Genomic DNA, 23745 nt, shown 5'->3' with positions numbered 1-23745 from the left:
AAATGGTCTCAGTTTGCACCAGGGAGGTTTAGATTTGAAACTAGGAAAAATTTCCTCACTGAAAGGTTTTTCAAGCATTGGAGGAGGCTACTCAGGGACATGGTTGAGTCACCATTCCTGGAGGTATTTAAAGATGTGTGGATGTGGCACTTGGGGACATGGGTTAGTGGTGCCTTGGCAATACTTAGTAGTTGCACTAATGGATCTGAAAGGTCTTTTCTAACCTAAATTATTCTGTAATTCTAGGAAACTGAGAGCATCTCTTCTGTCAGCTGGTGGCTAGGACTGGTGGTTTTAAAAAGTTTGTATTTTCCCTTTTATCTTGCCAAAAGGACACAAAAGTGCTGCTGGGCACGTCCCAAGTGTGGGACACTGAAGGATGAAGTGGATTAGCACTCATCTGCTATTGAAGACCACAGCAAACAAGAAGAGATGGAGTGGAAGGATTGAGCTGAGTTGCCCCGTGGTGATTTCCATGGGTTAAACGGGCAGGTCGTTGGGAATTACATCCTCCAGATGTAACAACTCAATAAGATCAATGTTTACAAAACCTCTCACACAATTGGTTCCAAATCTTGATTAAACCTCGAGGCTGGTTGTCCCCAGCCTGCTCAGTAACACACACTCACTTGTTGCAGTACCTTTTGATGTTTCTCACTCCGAGCAACAAGAAGCTGCTGCTCTGGGAGGGGAAAATCCTCTGTCACAGTGTGTAATTGGCTTGGTGTATTTGCACAGAGGTCACCAAGGGCTGGGATTGCTGCTCAGCTGCTCTGGGCAAATATAAATCATTGCTGCAATTTTATCTCTGAATTTTTCTCTCTGGGGAAATTGCTTCCTTTTTTTTTATTTTATTTTATTCTTTTTTTCAACTGAGCTTTCTGTATAGAGCATGTGTGTAGGAAGTATATGGCATTTGTATAGGAAGTATTTATTAATGCAAAAGGATTTTAAAGTGTTCAGCCCACAGTGACCAGAGCCGAAGGCAGTGTGTGAAGGGTTTCCTCACTGGTGTTAATTGAGCAAAGCAAGTAGGCGTATTAATTAAAAGGCCTTTTGTGAGCTCTTGAGAGCTGCCTGGTGCTTGTCTAATGCAGGACCTGCCCCTTGGGGTTGTACCAGTGCTTTTTCCTGGCAGCAAGCTTGGCTGCTTTTGTAACCAGGAGGTGTTGTTTCTAGAATAAAAGCTAAAATTGGAAATTCTTGGAAGGTAGGAGTGTGTGTACATGTTTGAAGGCCAGCAGGAGAGAGAAAGAAGCGGCTGGTGAGAAATGCCAAGACTTTGATTCAGCAGGGTTCTCCCTGTTCTCTCAAATCTGACACACAGAAATGCTTAACTGGATTGTGGCCAGAGTGTTCCTCCCACAGCAGGTGCGGGATCTTAAAGAAGACTGGACACTTAAACAAGTGATTCTCATTTTCCTTTGAAGGTTTTGATTTGTTATTTATTATTCTTGCAGGTGTCCTCCAAACAATTACAATCCCCTGATTTTGTGTCGTTGCTAATCTGGAAATATTAAAACCTTCTAGGAATTTTAAAGATTTATACCAACTTTCTTTTGAAAATGAGATGCTGTTCCCCATGCTCAGCAGTGATGTTTTGGGGAACCAACTGTTCTTTTTGTACCTGTTCCTACAGCCCAGCTCAGAGGCTGCAGGATGTGCCTGGATATCAGAGCTCTTGGTGCTGATGGTGGCCATGTCCTTAACCATGACACTGAAATAGGGTTTTTTCCCAGTACTTATCAATTGTCTTGCTTTTTCTTCCAGATTAGAAGAAAGTCTTGTGTGCCCCAGGAGAGCAGAACTTGGTAAGCAGCTGGTAAGAGCATCTCTTCAGGAGTGGGTCATCTGAACGTGGGGCTCAGGCAGATGCAAATAAAATTTTGCCCTTGAGAAACATTTTTTTTTCCCCTGACTTTCATTTTGTAGGAGTTTCACTCTCTTTTGGACCTAGTTGCCAAAAGGGAGAGCTGGTTTATGGGAGGTTTTGCTGGTGAGGCTGGGGAGGGAGTGCTTTATCTTCGCTCATATGGAAAGCAACCTTATCCTAGAGTTGTCTCAGAGCTTTGCCCATATTTTCATGTTCTCCCTGTGTTCTCACTGTGCTGATCCTTTGCTGGTTCCATGTCTCTGATCTCTAGAGCAAACCATGCACAGGAATAAAATAAACATGCAGAATGGCAGTGCTTTGAAACTTGTGTGCTTAAGGATGCCTGGCAGAATTTGAACCATGGAATAGTCTGGGTTGGAAGCAACTTTCGAAGGTTATAAAATCCAACTCCCCTTCAATGAGCAGGGACATCTCCAACTTAATCTGGTTGCTCACAGCCCCATCTCACCCTGAATCTTTCCAGGGATGGGGCACCTGTCACCTCTGTGGGCATCATTTGGTCTTACCAAAATCTTTTTCTCGCCTGACCCCACTACCCTCTTTCAGTTTGAAACCGTTACCCTGACACTACAGGCCCAACTAAAAAATCCATCCCAAATTTCCTGAAATCAGTGAGAACTTCATTGTTCTGTAGGTCTTGAGGTTTAACTTCATGTTCCTCATCCTGGAAACTCCTGCCAGGGTGGCAAAGCCTTGTTGGTCTCCCTGGGCAATGTGAAAGACAAGCAGGGGCGTGCTGGTCCCATGCCACACTGGGGGATGTTCATGTTTCCACTGGATGCTCAGTGGTTCCCTCTCAGGGGAATTGCTTTTTGCTCCAGCAGCACATCCAGCCATGGCAGATCCATTTGTGGGCAGCACAGCCACAGCCAAGATCCTCTGGCTTTTTTTGGGACTATTCTGCCCCTCCCACCAGGTTTACCTCCCCTTGGAGGCATAGGGAGATTTATAGGACTCCTCCTTGGTGACCCTGGAGACAGAAACTTATTCATCCCCTGTAAGGCTGGTGTTTAGGGAGGGAGCAGTGCTTTGTGTAATTATCCTGTCACCTTTGGCAGCACCGGTGCTGAATCAGTGTGATGGGTGTCCCCTTTGATACAGGTGATGTTTCCCTAAACACCAATGTTCAGTGCCCCTGAGTCTCCTCACAGCAGTACTGAGAAAAGAGCTTTAGTGGTGTTACTGCTGCCCTGAATAGTCCCCCAGCACCATGTCTGGCTGGAGAGAGAGAGAACATAAATTGTCCTCCCACAAGGGTCTGGACTGAAAACCAGAGAATCTGGCTTTCAGTACGAGCTAGTCATGCCTTAAAACAAATATTGCTGAGGATGTCTTTTCTCAGTTTTATGGCTTTCCCTTCCCATCTCTTACTTCCATGTGCAATTTCTTCTGTGTGGCAGAAAGGAGCAGGTCCATGGCAATGTGGCCCCTGGGAGCAACCTGGACCAATGGGTTAGAAAGCTGTAGTCAGCCAGGTGGTGGGGCAGATTGTTTTAGCAGTGAGGGGGAAAATAACTGTTGTGGCATCCCTGTGTGGGTGACCAGTCTTGCCCTTGCTGGATCTGGAGTCACGAGCCCGGGGCAGGGCATTGGAGGTGGTGAATTTAAAGAACACCAGGTGTGATGAATGTGGAAGTCCTGTGGTGCTTTGAGAGCTGCACTGATGGTGTCAGCCAAGCTGGGGTCAGGATCTCTCTCTCCCCAGCTGTTGTGATGGTGCTTGGCTGTGTTGACAACATTTTAGCCCCCGTCAATTTGTTGACCAGTTCAGTCCTGTCACTGTCCCTGTGTTGTCTTTGTGCTCTTGCACACTCATTGGTTGCCCTCTCCCCACCCCATGTGTACCAGGGGTCTGTTGCTCTCCCTGTCTATCTGCTGTATGATGAGAAAAGTGGATGGAAACCCTTCGGTAAGAGTCACATACACCTTGTTGGGTGTGGAATGTCCTTGAAAATCTCACTGCTTGGTAGCCACATGTGGTGCTTTGGGAGCAAAGCTGTAGAAGGACATCATTGGAGCAGAGAGTCTAATGCTCAGATTTGTTCTTGCTCAGATTTGTTCTTTTTCACCTCCTGATACCCTGGAAGTCCAGGCAGTGGAGTTGTTTTTACCTTTTCATGCTCTGTGATGAATGAGCACCAGTGAAGGCACTTTTGCTGGAAGGGCTGCACAGGGCACAAGCACAAGGTGCTCCCTGGCCCCAGCCCTTCATCCACATGACCAAGTGTTTGCCGGAGGCTGCTGAGGTCTGGAGAGGTCTCTCCTTGCTAAGTAGACCAGCAGGGTCCCCCTGGGGACTTGGTTCAACTGGCCTGACCTGTGCCTCAGCCATTCAGGTGATGCAAGTAAGAGGTTGGCTGGGGCTAAGCTTCTGCCTGGATTTGTGTCCAGCATCAACTTCACTGCCCAAACTTTTTGTGTTACTGAGCGGTTTTCTGTCTTTGTCTGGTCATTGGTGCTTTCTGTTATAGGCACTGTAATTGGAAAAATTGTGTTTTTATCAGTCATAAATGTACATCTGTGTGCACACAACAATTCATAAAATAAACCTTTATTGGTTAAAACAAATAGAGATGTAGCATTCATGTGTTGATGTCCTCATTGTGCCCAGCTCCTTGCTAGATCTCATTGCATTTTCTCCTTGTCCCCATCTTTCTGATCTTTTCAAGTGTCAGTGGTGAACCTCACAAATGCTGCTGCTTTTCATGAGCTGTTCTCTCATGTGTTGATTTTGTCTTTAGGGGTGTGAAGGACCTGGACACTTTCTTTGTCCAAGGGCAGATACAAGGGGTCAAAGTTGGTGATGGGACAAGAGAAAATGGCTTCAAGTGGTTCCAGGGAAGGTTTAGATTTGATATTGGGAATAATTTCTTCACCAAGAGAGTGGTCAAGCATTGAAACAGGCTGCCCAAGGAAGTGGGAGAGGGATTTAACAGGTGTGCAGGTGTGGTACTTGGGGACACAGCATAGTGGTGGCCTTTGCAATCAATGTTTGGTTAAGGCTGTGACTTGATGATATTAAAGGTCTTTTATGACCTAAACAATTCCATAATTCTTTGTGGACTCCTGGAGCACCTGGCCTGCCATTGCTCCCCTCTCAGCGAGCTGCTCCGAGTCCTCACCACACACTGGTGATCCCGGGTTGTGACACTGCTCTGTGGGATTTCCTCTGTGGAAAGGAAAAAGAGCCATTATGCAACACCCTTGTGTGTCTGTCCCAGCTGTCAGCATGTGATGTGAGCACTGTGGTGACCCATAAACCCTTCTCCCTGGGTGGTTAATCTGATAACTACCCATGCCTGCCTTCATCAGGATGTCCTGGCATTCAGGGCATCTCCCTCAGAGCAATGGGCAGTGTCATCAGGCTGCTGGCACATTTTGTGTTCTCTCAAACCAGTTTCTTGGCCAACATTCCAGCGCTGGGGTGGTTTCTGGCCGGATTTCCTCCATGTGGTGGTCTCTGCTCAGTGAGCAGAGCTGGCTGCACCTCCACAAAGCCTGCGGCTCCCATCTTGCTGCTTTTCCCCTGCATCTCAATCCTTGCATTCCTGCAAGAGAACAAGATAATCTCTGTGCTGGTTTTGTAGCAAGCTCTCCTCAAAGTGACAGCCGTGGGCAAGGCCGTGTGGATGTGTTGTGCTGGGATTGCTGATTTCCTGGGCTGCCGTCCTTATCTCCTCAGCACTCAGAGTTGCTGCTCTGAGCTCCCTCAGTTGCCTTCCTTGAGAAACGCTGCCTCCAAGTAACCAGGGATCTGCACAAATTCCCTGGTCTTCCCTGAAGAAGTAGGAAGGTGTTCTCCCACTTGAGTGGTGTGCTTTGTTTTTGGCAGAGCCGAGCATGCAAATAGAGGGAAGGTTTCCATTGTTGGATGCGAACGCTGCTGTCTGGCTGTGGGAGGTGTCTGCCGTGCACCACATGGGAAGAGGGTTTCTTGTGATTTGGGAGTGCTCCTCAGATGGGGAAAACCTGGGTGTTAAGGAAGGATTTCTAATCAGAAGGCTGGAGCACCTCTCCAGGGAGGACAGGATGAAAGAGTTGGGGATGTTCTGCCTGGAGAAGGCTCCAGGGAGACCTTTGAGCCCCTTCCAGTGCCTAAAAATGCTAAAAGAGACCTGGGGAGGGACTTTGAACAAGGGATGGAATGACAGAACAGGAGGGAACGGCTTCAAACTGACAGAAGAGAGATTTAGATTAGAGATTAGGAAGATGTGAGGAAGGTGAGGCCCTGGCACAGGTTGCCCAGAGAAGCTGTGGATGCCCCATGCCTGGAAGTGTCCAAGGCTGGGCTGGACAGGGCTTGGAGCAACCTGGGATAGTGGAAGGTGTCCCTGCCCATGGCAGAGGGTTAGAATAATGAATTCTTTAAGGTCCCATCTAACCTGGATCCTTCTATGATTCTATGTTTTTTCCTTTGAGATGTGGGGAAATACAGATAAGTGAAATTACAGTTGTTGCAGTAGCTGTTACTAAGGACAGCTCCTGGATGTTTGTAATCTTCAAAAAATTAGATTAATTTCCACTGCATATTAAGGGATTGATGGAAGCTTTCCTGTGCTGGGAACCAAGCACCAGCACCTGAAAACACATGGATCTGGATATTAATGTCTTTCCCACATCTCACACTATGGGAGCATCTCAAGTCACCTCTTTTCCAGCCTAAAAATGTTCTCTTTTTCTTCTAAAGTGCCGTGGGGGAAAGATGAAACTGTTCTTGCCCTCCCTTTATCAAATGGCAGCCAACTTATGGTTGGGATTCTGTGATAGGGTTGAGGATTTGACCTGATTTATTTATGCATGCAATTTTTGAAGGAATGGAGTTAATTTTTCTCTTTTCACCTGGAATTTACAGAAACTCAGGTCCCAAAATCAGGAGCAGGTGCCTCCTTGTCTTAAGGGAGAGGCAACCATGAGACCACCTTCATTTCTGCAGCGAGTGAATCTGCCCTGTCAGGCCAGACTTTTTGGCTGCAGCCTCCATTCTGCAGGGCACATCAGTATATTTTGAATTATCTACATCCCCGTGCCTTGCAGCTTTCTGTTTGCTCCTATTTGCCACATTTGTATTTTTTTTGGTGTCTTTTAAAAACATCTCTTCCCCACACAGGCAGGTTCCTGTGCTGGTTTGGGATGACAGCCTAGAGCTGGTGTTGTGCAAGGTACCAGCAAAAGGGGTAAATCCAGATGTCCCTTTATTTTCCTGAGCAGAGAGGAAGAAGCTGATGTGAGTTCCTTCTGCCTTTAGAGATCCAAAAGGCTGAATGTATTTATATTTCAGCTGAATGAAATGGCAGCCCTCCAGCTTGCTTGCTGCAAAATTGAGGTTATTTTATGGAGCCATGACTGGGATCTTTCCTCTCTTTTTTGGTCCTCTCACAGTATGTAAAGATGGAGATACCATCTAAGGGGTGGTGTTAGAGCGGGTGCTCTGGGAGTCACAGAATCCATAAAATGCTTTGGCTTGGAAGGGACATTAAAGATCATCTTGTTCCAACAACAAAATGCTCTTCCAAACCTACACACAGTTCAACATTGTGATCAGCATCCCTTGGAGATGGATCACAATGTTGAACTGTGTGTAGGTTTGGAAGAGGATTGTGTTGGCAGCTACAGAGCAGAGGGAAGGCAAACAAGCAGTGATTGCACAGGAACAGTCTCCAGAGCCCAAAAAATACCCAGCATCAAACACTAGGAGGAGGAAACCCTGTGGCACTATCCAAATCTGTTGAATGAATTCCAAGGGAAAGGACATCACTCTCTTCTAAAATGACAGTTTTTCTATAGAATTTGAAATGCGGATGAAACTTTGAAATTCTCTGTGACTTCCCAACTCACTCTGCTTCCCACTCTCATTTTCCAGATAGCTACAACAGCAGGGCAGGAGAGTTCATAAAGTCAAGGAGGGTCGGGGTAAGGAAGGGGAGAGGCCATGGCACAGTGCCTGTCACTTAGAGAGGGCATTTTAGCATTTCAAGATGTTTTGAATCAATGTTTATGGTTTTAAAGTTGTTCCTGCAGGTTGGTTTATGCCATCAATCCCTGTCTCCTCAGCAATGCAATTGTCTGAGATGATCTGCTCTGGCTCAAGCTGGCCATGAAGGAAGGATCTTGTTCTGGGAACTTTTGAGTTAGGACTGTATTTTAAGGTAGAAAAAAGTGTTCTCTGTCTGTTTTGAGAGAGCAGCTGGGAAGCAGATAAAGAAATCTATCAAATTTGGTTTTTAAACAGAATATAAAAATAAATAAATGCAGAAATAAATAAGGAAAACCTGCAAGGAGAGAATTGAAAAAGTTCAACTTCAGTGCTGGTGTGTGTGAATATTATTCCAAAGGATCAGAGCACCTTTGTCAAATGCAAAATATTGTCTGTGCCTGCTGGCATTGCTCATTCCCAATAAGGTGCAGTTGTTCAGTAAATGGTCACAATTTGGGGGATAAAATATCTAGAAGTGATTAAAAAGCAATTTAAAATATCTGTGCTTTCCCATTAAGCTGTTGCCAGGGGCATTGAACAGTCTGTTTCCTCCCCTGCACTTAGAACCAGCCTTTTGTCCCACTGGAGGCATTTTTATAATAAAAATACATAAAATTACGTCATGTATCGACCAAAGCTCAGTTAACTTAAGAACGTGCAGGACCTCTATTTTATAAACAAAAACCTGTGGCTGTGGACATTGATTTTTGTAGGAATGAGTAAATTTGGCATATCACTGTATTTTTAAATAGCTCCATATCCTCCCAGTGCCAGTTAAGGAAAGATGTTATTTCCATTCTTTCTCTAACCCTTAAACTGGACAAGAAAAACCCTGTGTTTTTCTCCCTTTCCCTCTTCCTTTCCCTTCCTTTTCCTGTTCTTTTATTTTCTTTTCCCTCAATGTCCACAGAGCTGCCTTTTTATCCTTTTTCATTCCTTTCTGCCCTTCCATTTTTCTTTTTTCCCCCTTCCTTCCTTCCTTCCTTTTGTTTGCCCTCCTGTGTCTGCAGTGAAAGCAGGCTAAACAAAGAAGCTCAGTGCTGGAAAACTCTACAAGACACAAATCACATACCAGAAAGTGCTGTTAAAGATCACCAAGTCAAATGATCAGGGACCTTCTCAACCACATCACATTGCTCAGAGCCCCATCCAACCTGGCCTGGAATGTTTCCAGGGATGGGGTGTCCATCACCTCTCTGGGAAGCCTTTTCTGGTGTTTACCACCAACACTGTAAAAAATTTCCTCCTTATTATCTAATCTTAACCAGCCTTCTTTTAGCTTAAAACCACTCCCCCTTGTCCTATCGCAACAAGCCCTGCTGAAAAGTTTTCCCCACCTTTCTTGTCAGTGCAGTGGGGGATTTTTAGAAGAAAATGGTTCTTAGAGTGTTCAGGCCAGTTTGGATGGAGCTCTAGCAATGTGGCCTGGTGGAAGGTGTCCTTGCCCATGGCAGAGGGTTGGAATTGGATGATCTTGAAGGTCCCTTCCAAGCCAAACCATTCCATGATTTGAAATGCTGCTCCTTGGCTGAGGTGAAGTTTTCCCTGACCTGGCCTGCAGATGCTGTTGGCCTTGACTGAACTGTTTTTTTTTCTCTCACAACCACTCTCACAAATGTCATTTCTGATAAACAGCTCAAATTATCTTTTAAGAACTATATTTATAGTAACTTATGTAGTCTCTGCTGCTGCTATAGTGTAGCCATAAGTCAAAGAAAACCTTTACTGTCTAATTTAGCAGGTACTTAAATATGTTGAGAGATTAATATGGGTGGGGGGAGGACATTCTACAGGCTATGGGATATTTGCAATATACTCTAAAAATTCGGGTTTGTAATTATTTATTAGAGAACAAGGGGAGGAAAAAAGCTGGGTAGCAGAGAAATTGACTCATGGTATTGAAGCGATAAACAATTTTCTCCTTAAAAAACCCAAAAGACTGTGTTTTGCAATAGCTTTTGAAAGCTAATATTTACAGGACTGGAAGTTGATAGACTTTCTATTATGTCCTAACTGATTTTGATGGGGAAGAGCTTTCTGAGTCTGTCACACCCAGTTAAATCAGCTTTGGCAGTGCTCTGACAGGGTTTGTGAGGATCTGACGTTATCCAGGGAGAAGTGCACTGGCACAGACCCGTGCTGTGAACCCACCCTTAATTTTTATCATGATTTCTGCAGTAGCATCTCCCTCTAATGAAGGCAAAACAAACAAAACCCCAACTTTTGAAAAGTCATGGCCTGGATAAAGCTAACCTTGACTTTTCTGTCTTTTATGATTAAGTGCTCCCGTGGCTTTTTTTGTCCTGTTTCTGCCTGCAGATGTTCTGAAGAAATCTTGAGCTTTGGTATAAAATACAACTCTGTGTTTTAAAAACTCTACCCTTTTTTACTTAAAGTAATTGCAACTTTGTTTTAATGCATTCAATATCTATATATCCCTCAGACAACATAATAGTGCTACTGGTGGCAATTAATCACGTTACTGAGCACTGAGAGGTGTAACTACACAGCTGCTTTGTTTGTACATGTGGTTGTAGGAGCTTTTCAATCCCATGGCTCAAATGGAAAATTTGGAGGGTTTGACCTCTGTGGATGGAAAACAAGGAGCATGTGAGTCAGAAAAAGAAGTTTGCAAGGTTTACTGAGTATCCACTCCTGTTTTTTAATTGGCAAGAGTTTGGCACTGCTTGGAATTGCTGTTAGGGAATTTTTAAAGTTGGCAAAATCTCAATTTCCTGCATGTCCTCAGCCAGCATCTTGGATATCTTGTAGTGGGGTTATGATGAAGACAGAGCTATTTCAGGTTATGCTATTGTGGCTGCATCTCCAGGTCCAGATCTTCATACCTTTCTTCTTGGTTTAGCCCAGCTCATGGAAAATAATTGGGCTCTTAATCACAGAATGGTTTGGATTGGAAAGGGCTTTAGAGATCATCTTGTTCTGCCTGATTGTCAGTGGCAAAGTGTTATTTTATGAACTCCTTTGCCTTTGGCTTGTGGCATTTAACTTTGCTCAGCCTCCACCATGTGTTGGCTCCATGTCAGAAGTTTTTTATCTCCTCCACTGAGGAAGAACAGGCTGAGTGAAATGGTTGGAGGTGCTGAGGGAGATGCTCCAAGCTGGACATGCAGTTGGATACCCAGGAATGTGCTCAGTGCCTGCTGGAGCCAGGAGGGACTGCCCAGCCCTAATTCTTTCCTTCAGACACAGGCACAGTGCGCAGTGGTGTCTTGTTGGCTCAGTTTCCTCCTGCATATCACAACTTGGCCACTTCTGCCTTGCAGCTGGACACAACATAAATTTTTACAGGGGAAGAAAGAACTCAACTCCTGTGGGAGGTCTGAGGCTGTGGATTTTTCTCTTTCTGAACAAATTCCTGGTTTGCAATCCTCTCACCACTGTCCAGTTTTCCCTGTGGGCTCAGCAGAGATGTCTGGACCAGAGCCTTGTTTTTCTTGGCTCTTCCCTCAAAGTAATTGAGGAAGTAATATGAGTCTCTAGGGTGTCTGGGAAAAAGAAGCTGGAAGCTGCTGTCCTGACTTTCAGTGCTGGTTTTTCAGGACTGGTGTGTGTGTACAAGAATGCTTCAGTACATCTGTAGGTATGTGGTGGGATTCTTGGGATGTCCTGTGCAGGGCCAGGAGATGGATTTGGATGATCCTTGTGGGTCCCTTCCAGTTCAGGAGATTCTGTTGTTCTGTGATTCTACTGCTGTGGCTGTTTCCTGTGTGGTCCAACCTCCTCACCTGGGCATGAAGGTGGGGTGCCCATCCTTACTTTCCACTACCTCCCATTGGTTTAATCTGGAATTTGCTCTTCCCCTTGAGCTGGGATGTGGGGGTTTGCTGACCCATTACATGTGGGAGTGCCTGCAGCAGGATTGTTTCAGGATATCAGGTGATGGTTCATAGGTGGGCATTTCTCTGGCTACTGATAGGATGATCTTTGGTGTTCATCCTGCTGGAGCCCTGTTTGAGACCTTTCTGAAGGACTTTGGGCCATTGGTCAAGCCAAGGGTGAAGCCTTGCTGCTATAGTTGTGCCACATAGCTCTACTGTCAGTCATTGTCGCAGCACCTTTTGAAATATTCCCATTTAGTGGCAATACAAGGCATGGCTGGGCTCTGAAATGCCATGGAGAACCTAAGGAGAGGAAATGGAGTGGCAGCAGAGCTTAACACTTTTTGGCTTTTGTTCATGTTGAGCTATCTGGGTTTTGTGTGTTGACTGATCTGCTTGCTTGGGCCGCTGACATTCATCTCTCTTGACTGTCAAATTCAGTGTAGTGGAAATGTTAATCTGACTGCAGTCACAATGTAAAGAAGGATCTTCAGGTAAAAACACACAGAGAAGCCTCCTTAGGAATCTGTTTAGGTCTGAAGAACAAATCTGTACATGATGCTGGTCATGTTTTCTCATGTTGTGCTGTGAAGTCCCATCCCACCAGCCTGTGGAAGCTGCTTTGTGTTTTCCCTCCTGCACAAGACAACTTCAGGGATCCTCCTCTTCCTTGTTCATGGAACAAGGCTCCCACTGGGATCAAGGGGGTTTTGATGGTTCATATCCTACCACATCTCCAGTCTGGGATAACCAACATCCCAATATTCAAACATGCCAAAGGCCATAAACCTCTCTGAGAAAGCCCTCAAAACTTTGGAACATGGAGATGTCCTTTATTGTCCTTTATTTCTAGGTCATAGCTGTGTAGGATCCATGCCATAATCACAATTCTTTGAAGTTTTAAGCAGTGTCTCATTCTTTCTGGTTTCTTCTCTGTGCTGTCACATCTCCCTGTCAGGCTGTCTCCTGCTGAATTGGGGTTCCATGTTGATACAAGATTTTCTCTTCTCCTTTCAAAACACCTCATCTCCTTCTCCCTTTGTCATTTGCATGATATTAAAGCTGATTCTCTTTTTGGTGGCTTTCCTGGGAACTTGGACTCTCCTTTGTTGTTCTCTTAAGTCCGATTCACTCTGGGTAAGGCAGACCTGGAGGCAAAGTTGCTGTTGCTTTCTGAATTTTTGTCCTTTTTATCCAGGATATGTTTGTAAATGGTGCCATTCTGCTGGCTCTGTGCTGTATGGAGAGCACCAGAGCTGTCCTGCCTGTGGGGTTGTCCATAAAAATTTAGCTAGACCTGTGCTGGCATCATTTATGTGCTCAAAAGAGTTTGGGGGTCACTGGGTGCTCCATAGGGCAGGACTTTGCCTGGAGAAAAGTCTCAGTGCAGCAGAGATTCCTGTGGCAGTGGTGAGTGTGGAGGGCTCAGGAAGGACAAAACCCCAGCCAGAGTCTTGCAGGATGGTTTTTCTCTTGGTGGTTCTGGTGGGGTTGCAGGGAATGTTTTTGGTTATTTAAGTTATTTAAGTTATTCTGGTGAGTTTTGCCATAAGGAGGGGAACAGGGGTTTGACCTGCGATATCATCCAGGGTGGAATTTTTTTTTTTGTCCTTGCATGTTTTTTTACTGCTTTTTGGATGGATGGGCTGGAGAACAATGAATCAATGGATACTGTGTGCTTAGAACACTACACTAAGTTTGGATGCCTAATCATGAAATTAAATTCTCCCAGTCCAGGACCCATTTGTGCTGCTCTAGTTGAGTGATGCTCTGACTCCCAGCTCTGGTTCTTCTGTCCCAGAGAGGACACAGCCTATAAAGCCATCTCAGTTGGTCTAGATGGAGCCTGAGCATGTTGGAATAAAGCTTTCCCCCCAGGGAAAGCATGCCAGGCTCATGGTGGCACATTTGATGTGTGTGTGGGACATCCAGCATCCGATCTCTGCTGCTCTTCTGCAGAAATATTTTGTTAGGATTTCTCCCCCTCCCATATTTGTTGAACAGCATGTGAAATTTGGCACATTTGATGGAATGATAAGATTTACCCTTGAAATGGAACTTTTGTGTGTGAGCAAACCTGTGTGGGGGTAGTTGGAAGGGAAGCTCATAATACCACCAAAGTCTTTAAAAACTACTAGCCTGAGCCTGCTGTCCTCTCTTCACCTCAATTTCTCAGGTGTGACAAGCTTGAAAGCCAGAAACCTCTCTCTGACTGCACACTAGACATGACACAGTGAGTATATTTTTGGAAAATGAAGAACAATTGGTGTGTTACTGAAGGAAAAAATACAACTGATGCTACTTCACTGAAGGAAATCCCACTGCTTCCCCCCCTTCCCCTTTTTTATTTATTTTTTTTTTTCCCCTGGAAGCTACAGAATTTACTACACTGTTTATGTGCTGAAAGAAAATGGTGATAAATTAGTCCCTGCAGCCAATCCTACTTGTACCACAGAAATGGTTGTATTTATGGAAGTGGTCAAACATGCAGTAGTGTCCAGAGATGTATGGCAATGTTTACCCCAGACCACAGCACTGTGTGATTTATCACAGGGCACAGAGCAGGCCGTAATGTGTGCCCTAATTAGTGTAATGTGCCTTCTAATAGCTGTGAAATAAATTCTGCACCAAAGCTTGTGGCCCAAAACCACAGGATCTGTTGCAGATTCCATGAAGATAAAAAGTGAAAAAAAAAAAAAAAAATTAAAAAAAAATTACCTAATGCTGTGAAGGCCTTTGGGTGAAGGCTGAAGTACATCTGTACAGAATCACAGAATGGTTTGGGTTTTGGAAGGAACTTTAAAGATGATCCAGTTCCAACCCCCTGCCATGGGCAGGATCACCTTCCACTGGACCAGGTTGCTTCAACCCCCATCCAGCCTGACCTTGAGCACTCCCAGGTGGGATGGGGCTTGGAACAATATGTAGGTGTCAAGTTTGTGGGTAAAATATGTGCTAACTTTGCATTGCTCACCCCTTTCCTCCTATGACACAGAGCTTTCCTCTGCTCCACAGGCTCATTCTTCCTCTGTCAACCCAAGCAGGACTGGGAAGTGTTTATTGATTAATTAATTAATCAGCCCCACATCTTTTCTTGCACCCTCTTTGTGTGGTTCTTTTTAGCACTTGGTAGTTTTAGAGAGAGAGGATGACTGATGATCGTGTTTTGAAGCTCTGTGAGTGTCTTCCAGTTCCTTATCTCTCTTGCAGATGGTATTTAAGTGTGCTGCAAAACATAATTCTCATGTGGGAGTGGATCTCCACATGGACTTGGAGAATTTCTTCTGGTGTATTGCTGAATGATGCAACCAAAATCAGCTTTTTTTTTCCTTTTTTTTTTTTTTCTTTTTTCTTTTTTTCTCATGGAGCTCCTGGAGGACTGTCAAGTACTGATGTTACCAATTCATAGAGAGGGAAACTGGCTCCCCAAGGGCTTTTGCTGTGAAGTGCTGTCAAGAAGGACTAAGCAGAGACCTTTGGGCTTTGCTTCCCAGCTGAGGTGCCTTCCAAGGGCTTGGAAAAATGTAGTGTCTTAGTTGATGTAGGATGAAATTTCCTTCATTACTTGCTAGCCCTCTATCCAGTGTAAAGGCTTTTTTTCCTTATTTTTATTTTTATAAAGAACCTTCATTATTCAGATCATTATTAGGACAGATTTTTATTTTGGGGGCTGGTGCTGTGGGTTTTTTTTCCCTGTTCTCTTTCTGTTTTCCCCTTATTTGGCTTTTTCTTCGTAGGTCATGAGTATTTGATTGGGGGTGGAAGAGTCAAACCAGCACAAATTTATTTGGTCTGTCAAACTTCCTCTTTGTAATATTCTTCTCTGTGTAAAAGATGACACAAAATCAATCTCCTGGTTGGCGTCGTCATTCCTCTTCTGGCAGCTTTTCTCAGTGATCGTTATTTTTTGTTTGGCTGCATTTTATTCTTTAATGTGTTTTCAAATACATCATCAGATAACAATTGTCGAGATCCTCCTTCTATTTGAAGGTCTGAGAGCAGATGTGAGTTTGTGTGGCCTTTTTCTAACCTTCTGTGATCATGTCATGCAGTTTTGTTTTAGAAGGGATACCAGGGGAAGGAATTGAGTGCCAGTCAAGAATGAAGAATGAGGATATTACATTGTGGAATGGGACATGGTTTCCATCTTTTTTTTCAAACAATACATTTGTGGAAGTTTCTTCCAATTTTTTAATTTTTTTTTTTGTGCTCCTATTCACTCAGCTTTTCTCTCCCATCATGCTGCTCTTCTGTCACTTTTTCAGGTTCTCCATCATCTTTTTGAGTGACTGTGATAGCAGCTGCCTGGTTTTAAGTGAAGTGGACCAAAATATGGGTTTTTAAAACTACCCTTCCAGTGGTGAAGTTATTTTTCTTCCTGAACACTTTAATTCAGTACAAGTTCTTACATACTGTAATTATTTTGTTTTGATAGACTTTTTTTAGAGTCTTTATGTGTGTAGAATTCTGGATTCAGGGAAAAAAAATAAAATAAAAACATATGGACATAGTTGTGCTTCTAATCTGAATTGAATGAACTTTTAATGTTTTTTACAGCTAAAACTTCACAGGGCTTTCTCTTTCCTCCCACCCACATAATAAAGATGATACGTGAGTTCCATGATCTGAGGAGCTGGTCTGTAAAGACCAGGGAAAGTTATTTTTGTTGAGAGAGTATTGAGAAGTCAACTGATGGCAAAGAGCGATGACCAAGAGGACACAGAGTGAGCTCCAACAGTGATTTATCCTCCAGCTGATTTACTGGAAGATCATTCTTTGCCCAAAATTCCACACTGGTGAAAATTTTCATCCAAATTTAGTGAAGGATGTAAATATAAATCTGAATGGAATTCTCTTTGAGTTTGTCTTATCTTGGGGGAGAATGTCAGGGAGTTCCTGCCTGCCCCATGAAGTGGATCTGCACAGATTTACCCTGTGCTCAGTACGAAATTGCAGGTCTCTGGAAATCTGCTGGTAACGGTGAAATTACCCTTCTAGCAGTTCTGCCATTAAGCTGTTGAAGAGATTTATTTCTTGAACAGCTGTTCTCAGATTGGAATTTTCATTTCTCTAAGCAGGATTGGAAGCTGGGCAGAAAATTTGGCAGTTGGGTTGATGAGGCAGCAGTCAGAAAATTATGAACAAAAAAAAAAGATGTTTTCTTTATATGTCTTCTGATGATGTGTGGCAACTTCTTCCTCTTGCTCTGAGAGTTTTGCTGTCAAATTATATTTAATGCTGTCTTCAGTTGTGTCCCATCGATCTTTTTGGTGAATGCTGGTTGCATTTGAATTTGTGTGTCTAAACAGTTTCTTATGAGGGTGTGCTGGGTTTTCGTTCTGTTTTTCCAGAACATGAAAGGGTGACTGCTGTTTCTCTAAAAAGACAAGCTAAAATCTTGTAAGTTACCATTTTTTAAAGATGTCTCAGCTCCTGAGGAGACAAACTGCGTTCCTAAAGGTGTTACAACTCACTTCAAGATTTTATTAAGATGCCTCCCTTCTCCAGCAGTGATTAATTGCTGCTCCTGTAACCCAGTGGATGGAATGGCCTGGTATAAATCCAGACACGTGGAGACCTTTGCTTATCTTTAATCATCTGCTGTCCAGTGCTACAGTGGAATAAATTATTATTGTTATCATAAAAGCTGTAATTTATCTTCAATCAGGCCTCATGGCTAAATTTTTTATTTTGTCTTCCTTGAAGCTTAGTAGGTTTTTAATTTTTTGTTTTTTAATGTCTACCAATAGAAATTAAATTAGAGCATTTTAATGCCTACCAATATAAATGAAATTAAGAGTTATTTGCAGAGGTAGCCACAGAGTTACTGCTCATCACAATCTGATTGCAATGATTTCTCTTCAAACTGACCCAGAGCAGAATAACTCAGGTTATGTTTCCTTCTGCTCTTGAATATTTGATTCCCAGGCACACAGTCCTCCTTTCCCTTCCCCATATCACTTCACTTGATGCATTGGCAAGAGCTGGGTAGAACAAACAGGTATTTTGTCCTCATGAGATATTTGTCAGGTCTTTATTTGCTTTCTCAGTGCTGTTCTCCTGATGTGAGCCGAGGATCAGAAGCTGGGTTTATTTTAGGCAACTTATAAGACAAAATATAAGCTGCTTCAGTTCCTTTTCTTCCTCTGTGTAGGCACAGGCTACACTGTGGGAGCCGCTGGAATTATATCTCTTAACAATACAGCCTTTCATCTTTCCCAGACTGCAGTATATATATAATCCGACTGGTTGGTTTATTACATTTTTATTGCTGTCAAATTTTTCCAAAGATTAGACTGGGAGGAAAAATGCCTTCAGAGCGAGATCTATGGAGGTGTGAAATGGCCTGTGAGGAGGGGCACTGGGAGCACCTCGGCTTGAGTTATTGCAAAGCAGGCAGTCCTGAGGATGGGAAAATACCCCCTGGAGGTGTTGATGCCTGGGTGACCTGGCTGGGATGGATTAGCCCGTGCTGGGGGTCACCTTTCCAGATGTAAATTTGTCACCTTTCCAGATGCAGGTGCTCGCAAGGTGGGTGCGTCCTGCTGGGAGCAGAATTGGCTGTTCCCGCTGAGTCTGTGGGATTTAAAACATCTGTGAGATGCATTTCCAATGAAACAGCCAAAGTTGCTGTGTGTTACTGGACTGCAGACTGTGTTTCTTCACGTGGCTTCTGGATGGTTAATTCCAGATATTCTCTCACTTCTTTAAAGGCTTTTATTGCCCTCCCTTTTACTGAGGCCTTTCAGTACCTAAAGGGATCTTATAATCAGGCAAGGACAGGTTTTCTGCAGGGTACATATTGTTAGGAGAAGGGGTAATGGCTTCAAATTAAAGGAAGGTAGATTTAGACTAGAGATTAAGAAGAAATATTTTATGCTGAGGCTGGTGAGACCTGGCACAGGTTGCCCAGAGAAGCTGTGGCCTCCCTATCCCTGGAAACTCTCAAGGTGAGATTGGACAGGGCTCTGAGCAAACTGGTCTGGTTGAGGGTGTCCCTGCTCAGTGCAGGGGGTTGAAACCAGGTGACTCTTAAAGGATCTTTCCAATCCATCCTATTCTATGATTCTGTGATTTCATTTTTAGGTCTGAATAGGACTTCTGAAGAAATATAAAGGGTTGAGCAGCTGGTGGTCTTATGGCTGAAATTAAAGGACCAAATGCTGATTGGTGCAATGGAGCTCTTGAAATCAAGAGCTGATGGTTATTTTTCACGTTTTCAAAGCTTTCTTGATGGACCTGCTATCTTTATCTTTTTTTTTTTTTTTGGTAATCTGTGCACACACACTCCCATTCTGCTTACCAAAACCCCCATCCTGCAAAGATTGACTTTCTTTTCCCATTTGGAGGAACGAATGTCTTTTCATAGGCAGGGGAAATGTGGGGAGGAACTGCTGCAGCAGAAGATTTGAAAACTTGTCTCTATAAATGGTAAGGGCAAATTCAGCATTTCAAAAATAAATAATAATTTTAATGTACATCTTGGTGGAGGCTTGAGCTTCATTTGCATGGGTGTATGAATGCAAGCAAGAAACCAAGTTATTTCTAAAGACCTCAACAGCCCAGCTTTGCTTTTTCCCCTAGCAAAGCCTGATATATTGTGCAGTGTCCAAGACCTCTTTCTTCTCCCCACCAGGGAAATTTCTGTTCTTTTCACATTCCTTCCTTTTATCACAGAGGGCTTCCTTTGAATCACCCAAGACCTGGTTAATTCCTTATTCCCATATAGATGTGAACTCTGACTGGACCAGCTCATCCTCATATTTTAAGCTAATAATTTGTGCTCTGTGGAGGTTATCTTGTGGGGTTCTTCCAGAGAAGAACCTTGCCATGTAAAGAACTTCCTTTTGCTTTTTGTGATTATTAAAAGATTTGAGGCACCATTTGCAAGAGTATGTCCTGAATGCTTTTTAAAAATGTATTTTCAAAAAAAAAATAAAAAAAAAATGTTTTCCAGCTCTCTGTATTATTTGATCCGTTATCTGTTACCTTCACTGTAGAAAGTGCCTTGCTGCATTTCAGCGATAACCTTATTGCTGTGTATCTGAGGCAATGTTTAGGTTTCTGTAGTGCTTTTCATTGTGGCATCTCCAGCAGCTTTGCAAGTGTGCTGGAAAGTAGGTCAGTGTTATTCTCATTTATAAAATAGAGGCTGAGTCTTTAGGTTTCTCTGTAACCAATTTCTTTGTTGCTCGCAAGGGGTTCCGGCTGTGGAGAAGTTGCTGACTTTTCCTCTTCACTTTGCAGTTCTGAACCTCCCCCTCCTTTCCCAGTACAGCCACAAAACCACTTCTGGGATGTTGAGAAAGATCTGTCATCATTTCTCATCCCAAACTTCCATGTTGAACTTTTCTTCTCCCCATAGAATGGTTTGAGTTGGGAAAAACCTTAAAGCTCGTCCCATTCCAACCCCCTGCCACAGGCAGAGACACCTTTCACTAGACCAGGTTGCTCCAAGCCCCATCTAACCTGGAATTGAACAAATCCAGGGACTGAGCAGCCAAAAATTCTCTGGGCAACCCTTCCAGTGCCTCACCACTCTCATTTTTGTTCTTTCCAAAATCCCTTAATCTGCATCCCCAGGAACACTCAGAAATGTGCGCAGTGGGAAGATGAATGTGAAAATTTATCTCCGATGCAGTAATTCAGCTTGACCTTTCCTTGTGTTTTAGTTTAGCATTTTACAATTATTTTTATTTTACAATACAATTATTATTAGTTTAGCATTTTACAATTTTTCTTTAAAGTTCTTAGAGTTTCACAGGAGGGGCTGATCCGAAGGTGGGAGGCAAAGAACTGGTGCTGCAGGAGGGCTTGCATCAATCCCTGTTATGCTTTCATTGAATTCATTGCCTTTAACAAAGTGTTCCAAAAATATTTTTGGAGGGTTTACCTAGAAGCTTTCTGCTTCCCTCAAGTTCACACCTTGAAGTGCTCTTGTCACAGAATCATGGAATTGTTTGGGTTGGAAGAGACCTTCAAGATGTTTTCATTCCAACCTCCCTGCCATGGGCAGGGACACCTCCCACCAGACCATGTCATGCTTTGGGTTGTCTGCTGCTAAATTCAGGTGTTCCCCTATGTCTCTATACATGAAATAAACCAGTAATTGCCTTTCCTTGGAGATCACAAGTGAAATATTGGAAAATAACATTCTTGTGGCAGATACCATCCCAGAAGGATCAGAGCCCTTGAATTTCTCTTGGATCCATGCAGCTTCTGTGATCCCTGAATGTTTTTTAATCCTGGTGGATGTGTGTAGGGAGGCTTTGGTTTATTGAAAGGTGAGGTCTGTGGTGCACTCTGCACTGGTCTCTTGGATGAGTAACTGGAAAATGGCATTTTGGTGCATTTGGTTAAGCAAAATACATGGTGTTTTCAGGAGTAGTTCTGAGTGGTCCTTGACTAGGCAGACTTTAGAAAGGCTTTGAAGCAATTTGTAGCAGTTTAGGCCCAGTAGAGTAGATTTGGGTCATTATATCCCACTTTAAGCTCCTTTTATGACATTTTGTAGACATTTGATGGCTTTCTGTAGGAGCCATCCACAAGATGATCTACTTCTGTGGCTCTACTCTCTTTTTGTCCTTTTCTCACCTACTCAGTGTTACAAACCAACCAGTTACCCTGGAAAAGGAATGGCAGGAGCATTTCTAAGGGTCCATGGTTTTGTGCTAACAGAGATTTCGTTAGATGAAAGTGTTCAGGTGAATTTAGAGTATGGATCGTGCAATCAGCCCACCCATCTCACACTGTCTGTGACGTGTCTGAATCCAAATCTGGCAGTCAAAGAGGATTTATACTTTTGGATACCACCACTATTCCCTGATTGAACTTGGTGTGTGATCTAGAGGAGCTATGTGGAAGACCTTTGGAGTCCGTGATGCCTTTAAAATGTCATGTTTCAGATTGTTTGCCAAAAAAACTCAGGGTTGGAAGGTCCTCAGTAAAAAGCAAGGTCCTCCATAGGGTACAGGCTGGAAAATGCTGAGCAAAAGGAATTGGAAATGAAGGGGAAAGCATCGAGTGCTCTCAGTAAATTTTGGTGTAGGCCCCTGTTGCCTGTAAATAGCTCTGTGCCACTGCTTGCAGCAAGGTTGGAAAGTTGGGCTCCGAGTGCCTTCCTGAGAAGCAATCTGCTTTATTTTCCAGCCAAAAGATATCAATGTCTAATCCATTTTTGGTCAATTTCTGCTGCTTCTAGAAGCAGTGATGATGTGTTAATTCCCACAGTGCGTACTTACTGTGGCTTCCAAAGGTGTGACATCTACTGAGGCATCAAAATGTCCCTGTTAAGCATTAAAATGTGCTTTGTTTGGATGTGTGCGTTAAAATAGGTCTTCTCCCCTTTTCCCCCAACATCAAAAAGCTTCAGAGAGTTACAAGTTGTAAACAGCTACAACTCTGTTCATGAATTAAATGGCAAATAACTAAATCTAGAGAAGTTTGCTTTTCCATGCCAGAGAGTTGTCCTTGATTTTGGAATGGGGTCTGCCAGCACTGTAAATGAAGGAGTTCCCAGTTATTCCTAAACTGTTTTGAAAATTAATGCATGGAGATAAAAAATAGAAGCATCAGACTTTTTTGAGGTGGGTACTACCCACAGTCCTCTCCTTCCATGGTGTGAAGTTACAATCTTGGACAGGAAAAGTCGTCCAGAGTGGCAGATCTCAGCAACAAGTCTAGAAAGAATATTTAATGAATGTAATATTATATGTGTGAAGGTCAGCAGTGCTGCACTGAAAAGAATTCAGATCATGCTGTTTCAAAGGGCTGCAAGAGATGTTGCAAACTACAAGTTAGGATTTATTTCTCTGAAAATAATTATCATCCTTGCAGGCAAGAGAAGGTGCCTGCAGAGAGCTTTGTCCATGGCAAATGTGCTGTTTTAAAGACTCTGCACTCATCTCAAATAACATCATTCCATGCCAAAAAGCTACTGCTCTTAGGTAGTTCAAAAGTTTATTTTATTTTTGCCTCTTTTTTTTTTAATTAATTAGCAGAATAAAAATGTCACTGCTATATATGGGCTGTAGAAAATTAATGTTACTTTTTGACAGGATGCTCTTGTAGGAGAACACAGCTACGGAACACAGCTATGGATGCTGAGCTGCCTGTTGGAAATAGCACAATTCAGCCTTTGATTATTATTTTTCACCATATTACATCATTTCTCCCCAAAATTCAATTCCTCTGTCCTTTGTGTGCTGCAGATTGTCACTGGATTTAAATAGCATCCACTTTGTGCTTGGGGAAAGGGGGAGGTTGAGAGAGTCCCTTTGAAGTGTTTATTTTTTTTAGAACGGGGATGTCTGTCAGGAGGGAGGTGGGTTTGGTGGCTGACTATAATATATTTTAATTTTAATATATTTATTTTTAAATTTGTAATACAATAGGCTTGTTTCTCCTGTTAAACACGTGGGGTTTTGGCAGCGGAACCACGTTAGTGTGACAATACAAATAAACCTCGAGGGTGTGTAGTGAGGCTTTACTGCAAACAGACGCTGCTCCCAGAATGTTCTCATCCTGGTAAAAAAATCATGGAGTCACAGAAAGGTTTGGGTTGGATGGGATTTTAAAAAGCATTCAGTTCCAACCTCCTGCCATGGGCAGGGACACCTTCCAGTGGACCAGGCTGCTCCAAGCCCCATCCAACTCAGCCTTGGACACTTCCAGGGATGGGGCAGCCACAGCTCCTCTGGACAACCTGTGCCAGGGCCTCACCACCCTCTCATGAAGAAATACACAATTTCTTTCTAATATCCAATCTAAATCTCCCATCTATCAGTTTGAAGCCATTCCACCTTGTCTTCTCACTCCATCCCTTGTCCAAAGTCCCTCTCCAGCTCTCTTGGAGCTGCTTTAGGCACTGGAAGAGTCTCTAAGATCTTTCCAGAGCCTTCCCTTCTCCAGGCTGAACACCCCCAGCTCTCCCAGCTTGGCTCCAGAGCAGGAGGGCTCCAGCCCTTGGAGCATCTCCGTGGCTTCCTGTGGATTGAAATTTCACTTTTACTGAAAATGTGATCCTGGGTTTGCAGGTG

The 23745-nt window shown here is 43.5% G+C and overlaps 1 protein-coding gene across 13 annotated transcripts in view; it reads left to right on the top strand.

The window, feature by feature from the left end:
* TSNARE1 (t-SNARE domain containing 1) overlaps positions 1–23745 on the top strand; it is a 449947-nt gene that overhangs the window by 41847 nt on the left and 384355 nt on the right. For 4 of the 13 annotated variants that reach the window (XM_033512481.1, XM_015619054.1, XM_015619060.1 and 1 more), the window contains exon 3: positions 1771–1822. The exons of 1 other annotated variant lie outside the window; for it this stretch is intronic. The gene's annotated coding sequence lies outside the window, so the exon portion shown is untranslated. Of the gene's footprint in view, positions 1–1770; positions 1823–13883; positions 13941–23745 lie in introns of all 13 variants that reach the window. 8 more of the 13 variants (XM_015619063.1, XM_015619055.1, XM_015619059.1 and 5 more) reach the window with 3 other exon arrangements.

This window comes from Parus major, chromosome 2, assembly GCF_001522545.3.
Source record: "Parus major isolate Abel chromosome 2, Parus_major1.1, whole genome shotgun sequence".
NCBI classification, from domain to species: Eukaryota; Metazoa; Chordata; class Aves; order Passeriformes; family Paridae; genus Parus; species Parus major.
This window is presented reverse-complemented; position numbering and strand designations above follow the sequence as displayed.